The following is a 15,719-nucleotide window of genomic DNA, read 5'->3' as shown; positions in this document are numbered from 1 at the left end:
TAGGAAAATGGGAAGAACAGAAAACAGCATCTGAGGCAGATGGCGAGAACAAGAGGGACCCCCACCACAGATTTTGTTCAGTTGAGCTAGCTGTTCCAGGTTGTCCGCTCCTTGTCCAGAGCCCTGTGACCACTGCCTTGCTTTACATGCCACCTCACAAGGTTTGGCTTCCAATCACTTACATTTCTTGTCCACCATCTTTGCTGTTACTTGATCACTGCAGGTGGCTCCCTGGAAGTGCCTTTACAGAGGCTCTGAGGAATACAGTATGTTAGTCCAACTTGTTTAAATCATGCAGGAGGTTTGTTTGAAGTCACATGTTTTTTCCAAATTGGAAAATCAGATTTAAAAGAAGCCTGATGCTCACTAATATCAATAATATGGGGGATTTCAGTAGCTCACAGTTTCAACTCTATTTGTAATCCTGAATTATGTAAATAATATAAATAATTCAAATAATACACTTCTAATATTTCTTTGAATCTTAATAATATTGATGCATCATCAAATAAATTAAATTTACTTAATCTGTTTCCTCTGAAAGCTGACAACAGACTGTATCAATATTTTGTTGTGATAATTAAGAGTTTATAAGCTATATGCTAATAGTAGCTGGGAGATCACTCAGTTGGAAAAGTGTTTGCCTTGTAAGCACTAGGACCAATTTCTACCTATAGAACCTACGTAGAAAAAAAAGCTGGCATAGTGGCATTCCCTGAGAATTTCAGGGAAAAATAGGAAGAGACAGGCAGATAAATTCTTAGGGCTCACTGGCCAGCTAATCCTGCTTGTTTAGCAAGCTGCAGGCCACTGAGAAGACAAACCTAAGGAATGACACCCAGGGTTGTGTTCTGGCCTCTATAACTACGTACACAGATCTACACTTGAACCAGTGCACACACAGTCATATGTTAATAGGAAAAAGTCAGCAAAGATGAGTCCATATTTGTTCTTTATTCTGAGTTCATGTATAGAAATTTTGTGAAGTATGGTATTGGGCAAAATCCACTGCATACACAAGGTGATTTTTATTACCCCATTTTTGTTGTCGTTTGTTTCCTTGCCTGTTTGCTTTTTAAAGGAAGAGAGAGAGAAAGAGAAAAGGAGTGGGGTTGGGTGGGTGGAGAGGTCAGAAGGATCTGGGAGAAGTTGGGGAAGGGGAAGCTGTGATAAGAATACATTGTATGAATTTTTCAATAAAAAGCTAATTTAACATTATTATTTATAAAAATTTGTATAACTGATTGCAGCTCTTTGATTCACTGTTACTCATTTTTTAAGGATACTTATGAGCCAACTACCACATGCATGTTTTGTAGAGAAGCTGGGATGCATATGCAGAAAAACCACAATCTTACACTATTAAGGAGTTTGTCACCTCGTTATGGGAGGCAGGCACTGTAATAAAGCAAGTATAGCAGTGTATTGCATGACTAAGAAGAGCCTTAAACATAGGATGGACTAAAGACCACAGTGGCCCATTGGGGCAGTCTTGTCCAAGGATAAGAGCCTACTTATTAAAGAAGTTTTCTTGAATGCTGAAAGACAAGGTGTTATTATTAATATTGCTCTTAGTAGCCAGGTATGGTGGTGAATATGCATTGGAGGCAGAGGCAGTCATATTTCTACAAGTTTGAGGACAGCCTGTTCTATGTGAGTTCAAGGATAGCCAGGTCTACATAGAGAGACCCTGTCTCAAAAACAAAATAAAACGAATCTCTGTGAAAAATAAAAAAAAGATTGCTGTAATGGGCCTTAAGTCCATTTAGATAGTTGTTGGTTACAGCCAACATATGTGTGCCAGTGTAGCACCTTTAGGACTATCTTACCATGCTGGTCATTATAATTCATAGGCATCACACCAGGTAGGATTATTAATTTCTTCCCTACCGTGTCAGCTGGCATGGTACTTTGTGGGAGAGAAATCTTTCCTTGTATTAGAAACCTAGCTAACTACCCCAGGAATAGTGAGGTCATAGATCTTAAAAAAGAACCTACTATTGCCACTTTACGAGACCAGCATAACTTCTAACTGTATCCTAAAACTTATTTCTACACCCACAGGTAACTGTAGTTCTCACCTCTTATTCAGGTTGTTTCTGTTTACAGTAAATGGAGACCAATGCAGAAAAACACAACTGGATACAATGTAGAGGTCACTGGACTGTGGAGAACTGAGTTTCAACTGATATGTGTACATCATAGATCCTAAATCTAAGGCTGAGAGAACGTTGAGAAAGTGGCAGGATGAAAGGAGGAAGATTAAGAGCCAAAGGCAGAAGGAAGGAGAGGAGGACCTCCCCATCAGTGGACTTGGGGAGGGGCATTCGTGAAGAAAGGGGAGGGATGGTGAGATGGGGAGGGGCAGAGGGAGGGGCTTATGAGGGGATACAAAGTGAATAAAGTGTAATTAATAAACAAACAGAAAAACATGACAGTGTAGGAGAATTGGCATTTTGTTATATGTTATTTAATTTACTGTATATACTTTATTCATTATTTTGAAATTGGTAGAATATTATTTTTATTAAGTAAAGAAAACCTTTGGCAAGGAATATAAAGAAATTTCTTCATATAAACCAGTGGTTCTCAACCTTCCTAATGCTGAAACTTTTTAGGGACAGTTTCTCAGGTTGTGGTGACTTCCAACCAAAACATTATATTCATTGATACTTCATTACTGTAATTTTCCTATTGTTATGAATCATAATGTAAATATCTGATAATTCACAAGGTCTTAGGCAACTCCTGTGAAAGTGTCTTTTGACCTCAAAGCAGTTGGGACCCAAAGGTTGAAAACGTCTGCAATGAACACATTATTGTTAATCAGATTCCTTCAGTAAAAAAAAAAAAAAAAAAAAAAAAAAAAAAAAAAAAAAAAAGCCAAAGGACCCGGAGCTCTGCAGTGAGACTGTATTTTCTAGAAATGGCTGCCTAAAACAACCTGAACACCACCACCATTAGACTTGCTAACATGGAATTGGGAAAGGCTCTCAGGGTACAACCCCAAGACAATCTAGTCAACTAACGGCTGCTGAGAGAGGGGGAATTAGAGACTCCTAACTGGTTATTCAATGCAAAGTGCTCGGTCCTTAAACCACGAATACACACAAACAACAAAAAACAATTCAGCAGCTTGCAGTTATGTGTTTGTGAATGAATATATAATATATATGTAACAATAGTAATCAAAGAAAACCCCCCTAATTTGAGAAGGGGTGAGGCATGGGTTGGAAGGATGACAGGGAAGGGGAGAAATGATATAACTATACTTTTTAAAAAATATACACTGAAAGAAAAAAGATTGCTGTTGATGATAAAATGGGCAAATCTGTGCTGCTCTAGAGAGGACTGTGTGAGTGAAAGAAACCAGCCCTCTAAAGAATTGCAAATTCAGTGTTGCTACCAGCAGGTGGCAATGTGACCCTGTTGAAAAAGCTGGTTCTGCCTTTTTTGAATTTCCAAGCCTGGTAACGAAGGTCCTCTGGGTTAAAGATGGACAAGAAAAAGTGCTTTTGAAATTCTCCTCTCCGAAAAATCAGCCTTTCCTAGACTAAGCTGATGTCTGATCTTTTCCCTGCTTCTCATTCTTCCTGGCCCCAAGAGAGCTACATAAAGCTGGCATGAACACCCCCATTCCAAGTCCCGTGGGGACTCTGAAGCCCTTCTCAAGATTTTTGCACTACTCTGACCCAGAAACCATATTGAGCTCCCTGCTTGATGTCCACTAAAAGCCCTTTCACATAAAACATTCATGAGTGTAAATGCCTTCTGTGCAGATTTGGGAAAAGGATAGCGGCAGAGATTTCATAGCAGCGAGAAACAACCTCTAATGGTCCAAGCAGACCCTCTGCTCTCAGGTCCTAAGTCATCTGTCACCATAGACTTTTACTACATTCTTCTGTTTCAGTCTTTCGCTGGTTGTCTCCTCTTACCTTCTGCTCCGACAAGAGACTTAGATTCATCTTTCTCTTTCTTCACCCTTCCCTCACCCCACCTTTTTCTTCCTTGTCTTTTCACAGCTCCACCTCCTTTCCTCTCTGTCTTTCTCTCCCTGGTTCTTTCCCAAAGCCAGGGTGCTCTGTGGCAGAGGGCCACATACTTAGCATAGTCCTTCCTCTCTGGTGGTCTCAGCTTATTACCTTGAGACACAAAGCAAAACAGCTGTTTACAAAGAGCGTCCCTCCCTTCCCCAACTGAGTGCTGGTTGCAGCTAGTGGCTGCAAGTGTTTTTAATGTTTTGTACACTTCCATCTACTGTGCTCCTTGAAAGTAAGTTCCAATTCATGCCATATCTGTTACATCTCCCTTATTTGTATCTCTATCTTCTTGATCTATATTTATGTCCCTTCATGGTCCTTTGACTGTGTGACTAAATGTGGTCTAAAGATTTTTGCCAATTTATAAATTGTGACCGTCCATTACTGGGGACCTTCCTTTTGCTTCAATCTTTTATTTAGAAAAAAATTCAATATAAAGAAAGAAAATGAAATCTGTCACCTCGATTTTTAGTCTTATTAGCACTGTCTTTTTGCCTCACTCCTGTAACCTATCTCATGTTTTGAAGTATTTGAAAGGAGGCACAGCTGTCAAATACTTTATTGCCAGTGCAATTAACTGGCTTTTAGTGGTTGCTTTCAGTTTTTTTTTTTTTTTTTTTTTTTTTGAGACAGGGTTTCTTTGTGTAGCTCTGGCTGTCCTGGACTCCCTTTGTAGACCAGGCTGGCCTTGAACTCACAGAGCTCTGCCTGCTTCTGCCTTCTGAGTGCTGGGATCACAGGAGTGTGCCTCTGTGCCCAGTTTGTTTTCAGTTTAAAAAAAATATTTATTTTTATTTGCATGTATGAGTACCTTGGTGAGTTTATTTCTGCAGGTGACCCAGAGGCCAAAGGATATCAGATCTCTGGAACTGCAGGTGTAGGGACTTACAAGCCACCTGGTATGGGTGCTGAGAACCAAACTCGTTCTTGGAAAAACCGGTGGGCACTCTTAGCTTCTGAGCCATTTCTCCAGGCACTGCTTGTAGTTTTTTTTCAAGGTAACATTTACATCTGGTGAAATCCAAATCTTAAGTATACCATTAGACATTTAAAAAACAAATTTTATTTATCTATTCTTTGAACATTTCATTCATATACAGTTTTGATTAGATTTACCCCCCCCCCCAACTCCAACTTTTCCTAGAGGCCCACCGGAGTTACTTAAACTGACTTGAGATTTGAACTGTTGTTGATGGCATTGCTTGCTGGCCCTTCAGCCAAGATCCAAAGTATAGCATAATATCTGTTTTTGTCAGAAAAATTTACATGGAAGGTTTATTTTATTCTTAATTTTTCTGCATACTAAGTTCTAGAAATTTCTGGTTCTGGACTCTCTCTCTCTCTCTCTCTCTGTGTGTGTGTGTGTCTCTCTCTCTCTCTCTGTGTGTGTGTGTGTGTGTTTACTTATTGTGTGGACCAGGACTTTAGATGGGTTTTGTGTTACAGGCGCAGAAACCCATCTCAGATTAAGGTCTGTTTCTGCTTCTTTTGCTATTTAGTTTGATCCCAGTGACATTACAATTGAGCAGAAGCACTGAGAAGGGGAATGGCTACGTTAGTGAGTTAAGAGCAGAACCAGGTCCCCCCCCCCTTTTTCTTTTTTGAATGTGTTTCTGAAAAACTCAGAATGCTTTATACCTCTTGCACTCAATAAATATTTTCTGCCACCAGACAACCTGCCACAAAAAAAATTTACTGAGTCTATTTTACCGGCTATTGTTCGCTCACGTAAATAACCACAGGATGATAGAGGTCAAAGCCATGGAGAGGGGTGCGCAGGATTTTTTTCTGCTGCGTATCATTTGCTGCTTCAAATAGGATTAAAGGTTGAGGCCATGCTACAGACAGCTTCACCAGGTGCAGAGGTGAAGAGAGGAAAAAGAACAGTTAATTCACACAGAACAGCATCATGTCTCCGCAGAAAAGAGAGCTGGGTTCTGAGTCCTCTGACCTGTCCTTGTGGAGTTCTGACCAAGCATGTGACCATCCAGGGCCTTGAAAATGTTTGTAAGGAAAAACCCTGATGTGTACTTATACCAAAGTCTGTGCATCAAAGCAGTGGCATGGTACTCATTAAGCCAAGTCTCAAGGATTTCATGCACATTTTAAAACAGGATACCAGGGAGCTGGGGAGCTGGCCCAGTGGTTAACAGCACTTGTTGCTCTTGTAGAGGACCAGGGTTCAGTTCCCAGAACTCACATGGTTGTTCATAGTCACTTATAGCTCCAGTTCTAAGGAATCTGTTGATCTCCTCTTCTGGCACTAGGCATACACGTGGTACAGAGACATACACACAGGCAAAACACAGATGTACGTAGAAAAACAAATACATTTATTTTAATTATGACACCAAATTTCCTTTTTAAAATTTATTACAATTTATTCACTTTGTATCCCAGCTGTAGGCCCCTCCCCTGTCTACTGATAGGGGAGGTCCTCCTCCTCTTCCATCTGACCCTAGCCTATCAGGTCTCATTAGGACTGGCTGCATTGTCTTCCTCTGTGGCCTGGTAAGGCTGTCCCCTCCTCAGGAGGAGATGATCAAAGAGCCAGCCACTGAGACAATCCCTGTTCCTCTTACTAGGTGACCCACTTGGACGCTGAGCTGCTATAGGCTACATCTGCACAGGGGTTCTAGGTTATCTCCATGAACGGTCCTTGGTTGGAATATCAGTCTCAGAAAAGACCCCTGGGTCCAGATTTTTTTGTTCTGTTGTTCTCTTTGTGGAGCTCCAGACCCTTCCAGGTTTTACTATCTCCCCCTTCTTTCATAAGATTCCCTGCATTCTGCCCATAGTTTGGCTATGAGTCTCAGAATCTGCTTTGATACCCTGAAGGGTAAAGTCTTTCGGAGGACCTCTGTGGCAGGCTCCTGTCTTGTTCCCTGTTTTCTCCCTCTTCCAATGTTCATTCAGTTTGCCTTTCTGAATGAGGACTGAGCATCTTACCGAGGGTCCTCCTTCTTGCTTGGTTCTTTAGGTGTACAGATTTTAGTATGTTTATCCTATATTATAATGACACCAAATTTCAACAGTCCAAATCTTCACTTTGGTTACTGTTTTCCTACGATGGTTATCTTAAATCAAAGGTCATACTTATTTTTATATACTGTGTTTGTTGCTCAGTTTCTCTCTTAACCTAGCTATCACCCAAATAACTGAGACTCTTATATATTTTAATATGCCTCACAAAACAATAACTGAACAGTTAGTACTGTTTTGTTAACCCTCTAAACTAATCTGGTTTCCTCTTTGCCAAAATCCCTGAGGTACTTGCACTTTTTATCATTCCCTGCTCCACATGAATCTTCTTCAACTCTTCAGGGCCTTTGCCCAAGGCTGAATCCCCTACTCCCTCCTCTAACTCTGCTTCCACTGGCTGGCAGGAAGTCCAACCCCATTTTCTCTTGTGCTCAGCAATTGGCTGTAAGTCTTTTATTGACATATCAGAGGACAACTGGGGAGCAGTGTTTATACAACATTGAGACAAGAGATTTTTAGAACAAGGACTGCAAACAGATTTTGGGGGTGCAGAAAGCAGCACTTGAATCACACAATAACCTTATGCCTACAATCTAATAATCAGGATTCACTCTACTTCCCAGTTGTCACCTATCCAGCTATAAAATTTTTTTAGAAGAAATAGTAACAATAGAATTTTATTTGGCATTCAGTTGTAGAGAATAAAACTCAGTCTATAAGTAGATACTCATTATGGAGTCTTAAGAGGTTTATAGATTCCAGCTCAAACTTCTAGGATTCATTCTTTTAAAAAATATCTATTTTGTTATATATGTATGTGTGCCTAAGTACATGTATGTCCATCATATGTGTGTAGGAACCCACAGGGGCCAGAAAAGAATGTCAAATCTGTAAATGTAACTTTTGTTTCCATTTCTTGTATTTATTTATTCCCCCATGGTGTGGTGCTTTATTTTATTTTTTACAGTTTATTCACTTTGTATCCCAGCTGTAGCCCCTTCCCTCATTCCCTCCCAATCCCACCCTCCCTCTCTCTTTTCCTCCCATGCTCCTCTCCAAGTCCACTGATAGGAAAGGTCCTCCTCCTCTTCCATCTGACCCTAGCCTATCAGGTCTCATCAGGACAGGCTGCATTGTCCTCCTCTGTAGCTTGGTAAGGCTGCTCCCCATCAGGAGGAGGTGATCAAAGAGCAAAAATATGGAACACTTCACGAATTTGCCTGCCTTCCTTGCACAGGGGCCATGTTAATCTTCTCTATATCATTCTAATTTTAGTATATGTGCTGCTGAAGCAAGCACTGTAAATTAACTTTTATTCATCTGAGATAATTGTCTGGGAGGCTTACTGCTTGCCTTTCTAACCTAGGCCTAGTCCTGGAAGCTTCTAGCCTCCATACAATCTAACCTAGGCCTAGAATGTTTCAGCCTCTGAGACTTACTGCTGAATAAGCTCACCCTTCCTCTTTCTGAGCTCTGGGCTGGATGGTTCAACTCAGCTGTTCTGGCTTAAACTCCTCTCCCAGCTGACACTTAGCATACATTTTTCTCTCAGGCTCTGAATTGCTCTGCTTGGCCTCAAACTAACTCCAGAAATCTGCTCTAATCTTCTGGCTCCTTCTAATTTTTTTTAGCTCGTTCTGCTTTTAACCTCTCTCTGTAAAACTCTCCTGGTAAAACGGCCTCTTCTCTTCTCTTCATTGCCTCTTAAGTAGCTTCCCTTTCCTCTTTCTTCTCATGAGAGTTGGGAGTATTATATTCTGTCATATCTTCTCTGCCACGCAATTAAACATCACTTTCAAACATGGGTGTTTACTTCTACAAACTAACTTTGCCTTCATTGTTTGGTATTATAGGCATGTACCATCACACCTAGACCTTTCTTTACTTGCTCTATACCAGGCTGGCCTTGAACCCAGATCTGCTTTCCAGATCACACAGACCTAGAAGGTCTTTGGATGTGATCTCTTGCCAGAGCAGCCATGCTCTGAATTAAAATTCCTCTACAAGGTCTAGAATGTTTTCAGCTTCTGAAACTTACTGTTGAATAAGCTCACTCTTTTTAGTTCTTTCTGAACTCTGGCTGGCTGATTCAGCTCAGCTGTTCTGGCTCCAACTCCTCCCCAAGCTGAATAATTCAAACTGGCTTCCCTCAGCTTCTGACTAAATTGCTTGGCTTGGCCTCAAACTAACTCAATCTATTCTAATCTTTTGGCTCCTTCTCCTGGCTCGTGTCTTCCTCTGTGGCCTGACAAGGCTGTACCCCACAGGGGAAGATGGTCAGAGAGCCTGCCACTGAGTTCATGCTAGAGAAATACCCCTGCTCTCCTTACTAGGAACCCCACTTGGAGACTGAGTCTATGGGCTACATCCTAGCCAGGATTTTAGTTCCTCTCCATGCGCTATCTTTGGTTGGGGTATCATTCTCTTCAGGGCCCCCAGGGCTCAGTTTTTCTGGCTCTGTTAGTCTCCTTTTGGAGCTCCTGTCCCTTCCAGGTCTTTCTATCTCTCTCTTTTTTCATAAGATTCCATGCACTCTGCTCAAAGTTTGAGGCTGTTAGTCTCAGCCTCTGCTTCAATACCTTGATCAGTAGAGTCTTTCAGAGGCTGTCTGCATTATCACACACCTTTAATCTCAAACAATGAAGGTAAAGTTAGTTTGTAGAGAGACAGACAAAGTGATGATTCAGAGAAAGATTTGTCATAATGAATCAGGATAGGATATGTTCAACTCTCACTAGAAGGGCACTAGAAGAGCCAGGAAAAAGAGGACACCAATATGGTCCTCAGTGGCAGCACAGCCCACAGTTATCAACATGGCCTCAGGCAGCAGCCTGGTCCGTAGACACCAATATGGTCTCCAGCAGCAGCACAGATCACGGACAGGTACATGGGTCCCATGGCCACTTTCATAGATGAGAAATCTGTTGCTAGACAAAGTAACTCGTTCAAGTTCATGTGACAGAAAATAACATAGTAAAATTGGGACTTGAACATAAGAATGTTTGACTTTGAAATTAAGGATATGGTCTCTTGTTAATTGTGCTTCTCTGGTTCTTCTTTTCCTCCTTCCCTTCTTTCTACCCTTCTTTTCTCTCCTTCCCTGACCCTTTCTCTTTTACTTGGGAATATGGTCTCATTTAGCCCAAGCTAGGCACAAACTCCCTATGTAGCTATGATGGTTAACCTTGTCAACTTGATGGAATTTAGAATCATTTCTGGGCATGTCTGTGAGGGAGCATGTTAACTGAAGTGGGATGTTTCACCCTAAATGCATGTAGCATCATTCTATGAGCTGAGGCCCTGGGCTAAATAAAAATGAGCACATAAGCTCAGTGTCAGCATTAATCACTCTGGGGACATGGGTCACCAGCTGCCTCAGGCTCCTGTTACCATGGCTTCTTCACCATGATGGATGGTACCATGGAACTGTGAGCCCAAACAAAACTTTAAGTTATTTCTGTCAAGTGCTTTGTCACCACAACAAATTAAACTAGTAGTAGAAGGTGACCTCAATATCCTGATCATCCTGTAGCCCTCCTGACAGAAGCCACTGTGTCCTCCCTTAGGCTGTTAGACTACTGAGAAGATGAACCCCAAGAAATGTGACTTAGCTTGGGAGTCTCATGCTAGGAGAGGGAAAAAGCTGGGGCCCTGGTTTTCACAGCCCCAAGAGATTTCACTTAGTGCTGATAATGTCTTAGACAGCCTTGTCAGTGCTGGAAACCAGGACTGTTAGCTATGCATACTTGTTGCCCTCCACTTTAACCTAACGTTCATCCCAGGACCTCAAAGATAGACTTGGGGGCCACTTTGTTAGGCAGCTAGGCAGATATTAGCAGGCTGAGAGGCTACTGAGGATGGGTCCCCCCTCCCCTTTTCTGGCTGGAAATGAAAGCGCATCCTCAGAATTTAATTTACCATATTAGAAGGTAGGGATATTTGTGCTTTATTGAGGACCACTAAGGCAAAGCTACTTCCTCCTGGTCAGAGAATAAAATCTAAATTGGATTTGACATTCTAAGCTACTTAAAACATTAAGTACTCTGGTCCCCTTTGTTAACACAGTTGAGCCTGTTAATCACCCCTCCAGGAATGCATGCTACCCTTTTTATACCAGGAAATCTACTCTATCTGAAGACATGTTGGTGTGAGGGAAGGAATAATTATTCCCTTAATGAGCTAATATACTTTTCCTTTCTAGAAGCCCCTCCCCTTGATGCAGATGGCTTGCAGAAAGCATCTACGATACAGACTTGCTCACTAACTCAAAAAAAGCATAACTTTTCTCCTTCCACTTTCTATCCTTTTCTTTTAGATATGAACCAAAGCTGAATGTGCTTTTCTGGACATTCTGGGCTTTCTTACACATTCTCTAAAGCAACCACTGGGAACTTCCTCCATTTGGTTTCTTGCTGATTTTCATTGCTAAACATGTTGGCCTAACTCTAAGTGTGACTCTCTCTGTTCTCTTTCTAATCTCCCTTCTCCCAGCGTATGTATTTTAATTTGTTTATTAATGAGACAAGGCACTTCCACAGAGGAAACCTCAGGTGCCCCATATCAACTTGGCTTTGTTCACCTTTTCAATATAGCCATATTGAATGTACTCTCCTTTCCCTGGTTTTCACTAATATTTGACATTAATTGGCTTACTGAGGAACGTACCCAAGCCTAGCTTGTTAGGATTATTACTGTCCAGGGTCTGACCCTAATAACTATAATAATGCTCCTGCCTCTGCTTCTAAGTGCTGAAACTACAGATGTATGCTACTATGCCTAGACTGATTTTTCAGCTTTCCTAACTAAATAACTATTAATTTAAATTAACTTTTAATTTAAAAGGAATACTTGAGTATAATGAGATACTAACAGGTATAAACATATATTTGACCTTACAGTCAAATATAGTGTCAATCTGTTAGAGTTGAAGCATACATCTAATCATTTACAAGGAAGAAAATAAAGAATATAGATGGAGTTATTTTAGTTAGGGGAGAGACTAATTCTGTCTGAGGAAATTCAGGAGTAGGTAAATATATTTTAAATAGGAATTTGAACAATAGCTTATAAGTTGTTTAAGTTATTATCATTATATGTGAATAATGTGCATATGCTATGGTTTGTGTGTTGGGGCAGAAGATGATTTTGTGAAATTAGTTCTCTCATTTCACCTTTGTATAGGTTCCAGGGATTGAATTCAGGTTGTCCGGGTTTTGAGGCAAGTATCTCACTAGTTGAGAGATCTCACCAGCCCTCGAACAAAAACTTTTTGACACCTAGGAGAAAAAAACCAAAACAAAACATGGGTATTACACAGTCCGAAAATTAGGTGCTTGGTTAAGATGAGCAGCAAATACAAAAATGTAACAGTGTTATGAGGGAAGTCCATCAGAGTACACACATGGACACTCTTTTTTTATTTTTTAATTTTTATTAATTACAGTTTATTCACTTTGTATCCCCCCTGTAGCTCTCTCTCCCCTCCCCTCCCAATCCCATCCTCCCTCTCATTTCTCCACCCACGTCCCTCCCCCAGTCCACTGATACGGGAGGTCCTCTTCTCATTCCTTCTGATCCTAGTCTATCAGGTCTCATCAGGGGTGGCTGCATTGTCTTCCTCTGTGGCCTGGTAAGGCTGCTCCCCACTCAGGACATGAACTGATTGGCCTGCTCTTTGATCACCTCCCCCTGGATGTTTTTATTTGTTTTGTTTTTGGTTTTTAGTTTCCAACTCTAATCCATGAAAATCAGCTATTTTGTTTCAGCATGTCTAATATTTGGTCAACTAATGAAAAGTCACCAAACTAGACTAGTTCTTCCAGCAAGATGGACACTCTGTTTTCCACATTTTTAAAATTTTTATTAACTACAGTTTACTCACTTTGTATCCCCCCTGTACCTTCCTCCCTCCTCCCCTCCCCTCCCAACCCACCCTCCCTCTTCCCCACCCATGTCCCTCTCCCAGTCCACTGAAAAGGGAGATCTCCTTCCTTCCCTTCTCTCCCCTTCCGTCTGATCCTAGTCAATTAGGTCTCATCAGGAGTGGCTGCATTGTCTTCTTCTGTGGCCTGGTAAGGCTGCTCCCACCTCAGGGGGGAGGTGAACAGAGAGCAGGCCAATCAGTTCACGTCAGACAGTCTCTGTCCCCATTACTACGGAGGCCACTTGGATAATGAAAGGATGGACACTCTTAAAATGGAAAGGAAAGTCTTTATCACCAGCTGGTGGCTGCAAGGAACATCCTGGTTGAGACACTTCACTTAGCAAGAAGCAGAACTACAGTAGCCAAAAAGCAAGGTTAGCAGATTTAGGGACTTGCCTGGCTCCTGGAACTATGGACTAGGTCTTTGACACATTGCGTCTTTGTTTCTGTTTTGGCAGGTTTTGGGGCCTACATGCTTGGTTTTAAGGTCTGAATGGTGCCTCTAACATGTTGTCAGTTGTGCTAAGGTCTGGGGGCCTGTAACAAGAGAAAAGAGTGTCTGGGGCCTTGAACGCCAGACCAAATCATTTGGATTTCTTCTGTAGATGGAAGGGAGCCCCTGAATTCTTTCAGGAGAATAGCTACATGAGAACTATATTGTTTGGTCTGTGAACACCCTTTAGGATGTTCTGGAGGACTAGAGACCAAATTGGACTAGAGCTAATCTGGAGGCTATTGTAAGAAAACTATTGAGAAGTAGTGTTGGGCCCTTCAAACTTGGTAGTAGTGAGAACTGGACATGAAGCTCGACTTAGTAGTTCTTAACAGTTCACTGGGTATTGGCATAGTTTGAATGAGAAATGTCTGCCTATGCCCAGGGATTGAAAGACTTGGTTCCAGTAAGTGGCGCTAACTTCCTTGGGAAGGTGCCCCAGCCTTGCTGGAGGATGTACATTACCAGGGGGCACTCTTTGAGAGTTCATAGCATAGCCCCACTTCTGTTTCTGCTTCCTTTGTGTGGATGGGGTTGTGATCTTTTGACTTTCTAATCTGGCTGGCTGTTGCTATGCTCCGTTACCATCACAGAACTCTGTAGGCCAAATACATTCTTTCTTCTATAAGATGCTTAGTAATGGGAAGAGGGACTGCCTCTGACATAATCTGATTGGCCTGCTCTTTGATCACCTCCCCCTGAGGGGGGAGCAGCCTTACCAGGCCACAGAAGATGACAATGCAGCCATTCCTGATGTGATCTGATAGACTAAGATCAGAAGGAAGGAGAGGAGGACCTCCCCTATCAGTGGACTTGGGGAGGGGCATGTATGAAGAAGGGGGAGGGAGGGTGGGATCAGAAGGGGAGGAGGGAGGAGCTTATGGGGGGATACAAAGTGAATAAAGTGTAATTAATAAAATAAAATTAAAAAAAGAAATAACAACCAATAAAAAAAGATTCTTCTTGTCATGGTATTTTATCAGAGCAACAGAGAAGCAACTAACACAGAAGCTGATAGTAATGATCAGAGAGGAATCAGATTATTCTGATGTCTCTATCCTAGGTTCTAAGAAAGATCAGTCTATTAATAAAATTACAGAGAGATAACAATATATTTGCATAGGAAATATGATTTATAATGAAATTTGCATGTGCAATGAATTTAATTTTGGATGTTTCAAATGAAATACTAGTGGAATCCAAGAGAAATGTCCAACAAATTTAGAAATATGGTCAGAAGAGAAACCAGAAGTCAAAGCATAGATTTACAATCCATTCACTTTGAGCTGTAGTTCTTGAACCTAAAGAGCTTTCAAAAATAGAGGCCTGAATCCAGAGGTTCTGATTTAATTGAGAGAATCATAGACACAGTATTTAATTGTCTTTGTGTTTATGTGTGTGTTGGGGGATGGGGTTGTATATTTTGTAAAGCCTTCTAGGTTATTCTAACATACAACCAGAGTTGATAATTGCTGACAAGTAATTCATGAGTCACAAAGCTGAAAAGATTTGAAAAGAAGATTACACTGTAGAGGGAAAAAGTTAATGATAGATTCTTTTGTAATATCTACATTCAAGGAATAGGAAGATTAAACAACAGGAGGTCTATTAGGTAGAAAGAAAGATAAAAGCCTGAGAGGTGAGAAGTCAGCAAGTAGGAATTGCTGTCCTGTGCTCAGAGAGGAGAAGAGACCCCTAAGGGAAATTTATAGAGGCTGGGGTGGGAAAGCTGGGACATGTGCTCTCTCTCTTTCTCTCCCTCCCTTTTGTACATACATACTGATTGTTCTAAAAAAGTGACAGGGATACAACTAAGAAGAAAAGGCTCATAGGTTGAAAAAGTGGCTAGATAGGTAGGTTTACTGAAGTGCACCAGTATGATGAGCAAAAACCATTAGAGAATTTAGAGGGAGCTTTGGAGTTCAATATGTCAGAAATGTTATTATTTAATTCTATGTGAGGATAAAGTTTTGAGTGTAGTCCCAGAGCAGCATTGCTATGAGAAGCTGTTTGGTGTAGGGGTCTAGGTTAGAGATCTGTGTAGTTAGGAGTTAATGTGTTTCCACATGTATGATTTTATCATGCACCTTGTGCCAAGACTTGAAGTGTAAAGAAGGATAATCCTGAGCAGCAGAAGTGCAGCAGTGTAGACTTGGGTAGTGATGAAGACAGGGAAGAATAGTAGGTATGTTTTGTGGTGCTGAGATAGGAGTTAATTCTTCCAAGGAAGACACACACACACACACACACACACACACACACACACACACACACACACACA

The 15,719-nt window shown here is 41.3% G+C and overlaps 1 non-coding gene across 1 annotated transcript; it reads right to left on the bottom strand.

Moving 5' to 3' along the window:
* Positions 1–8,214: 8,214 nt before the first annotated feature.
* LOC129667827 (U6 spliceosomal RNA) lies at positions 8,215–8,321 on the bottom strand. The gene has a single exon (XR_008718820.1). It is a non-coding gene; the product is annotated as a U6 spliceosomal RNA (small nuclear RNA).
* Between the last annotated feature and the right edge of the window lie 7,398 nt (positions 8,322–15,719).

This window comes from Psammomys obesus, unplaced genomic scaffold, assembly GCF_907164565.1.
Source record: "Psammomys obesus unplaced genomic scaffold, mPsaObe1.curated_primary_1811, whole genome shotgun sequence".
NCBI lineage: Eukaryota > Metazoa > Chordata > Mammalia > Rodentia > Muridae > Psammomys > Psammomys obesus.
The sequence above is the reverse complement of the archived record's forward strand: the minus strand, read 5'-3'. Positions and strand labels throughout refer to the sequence as shown.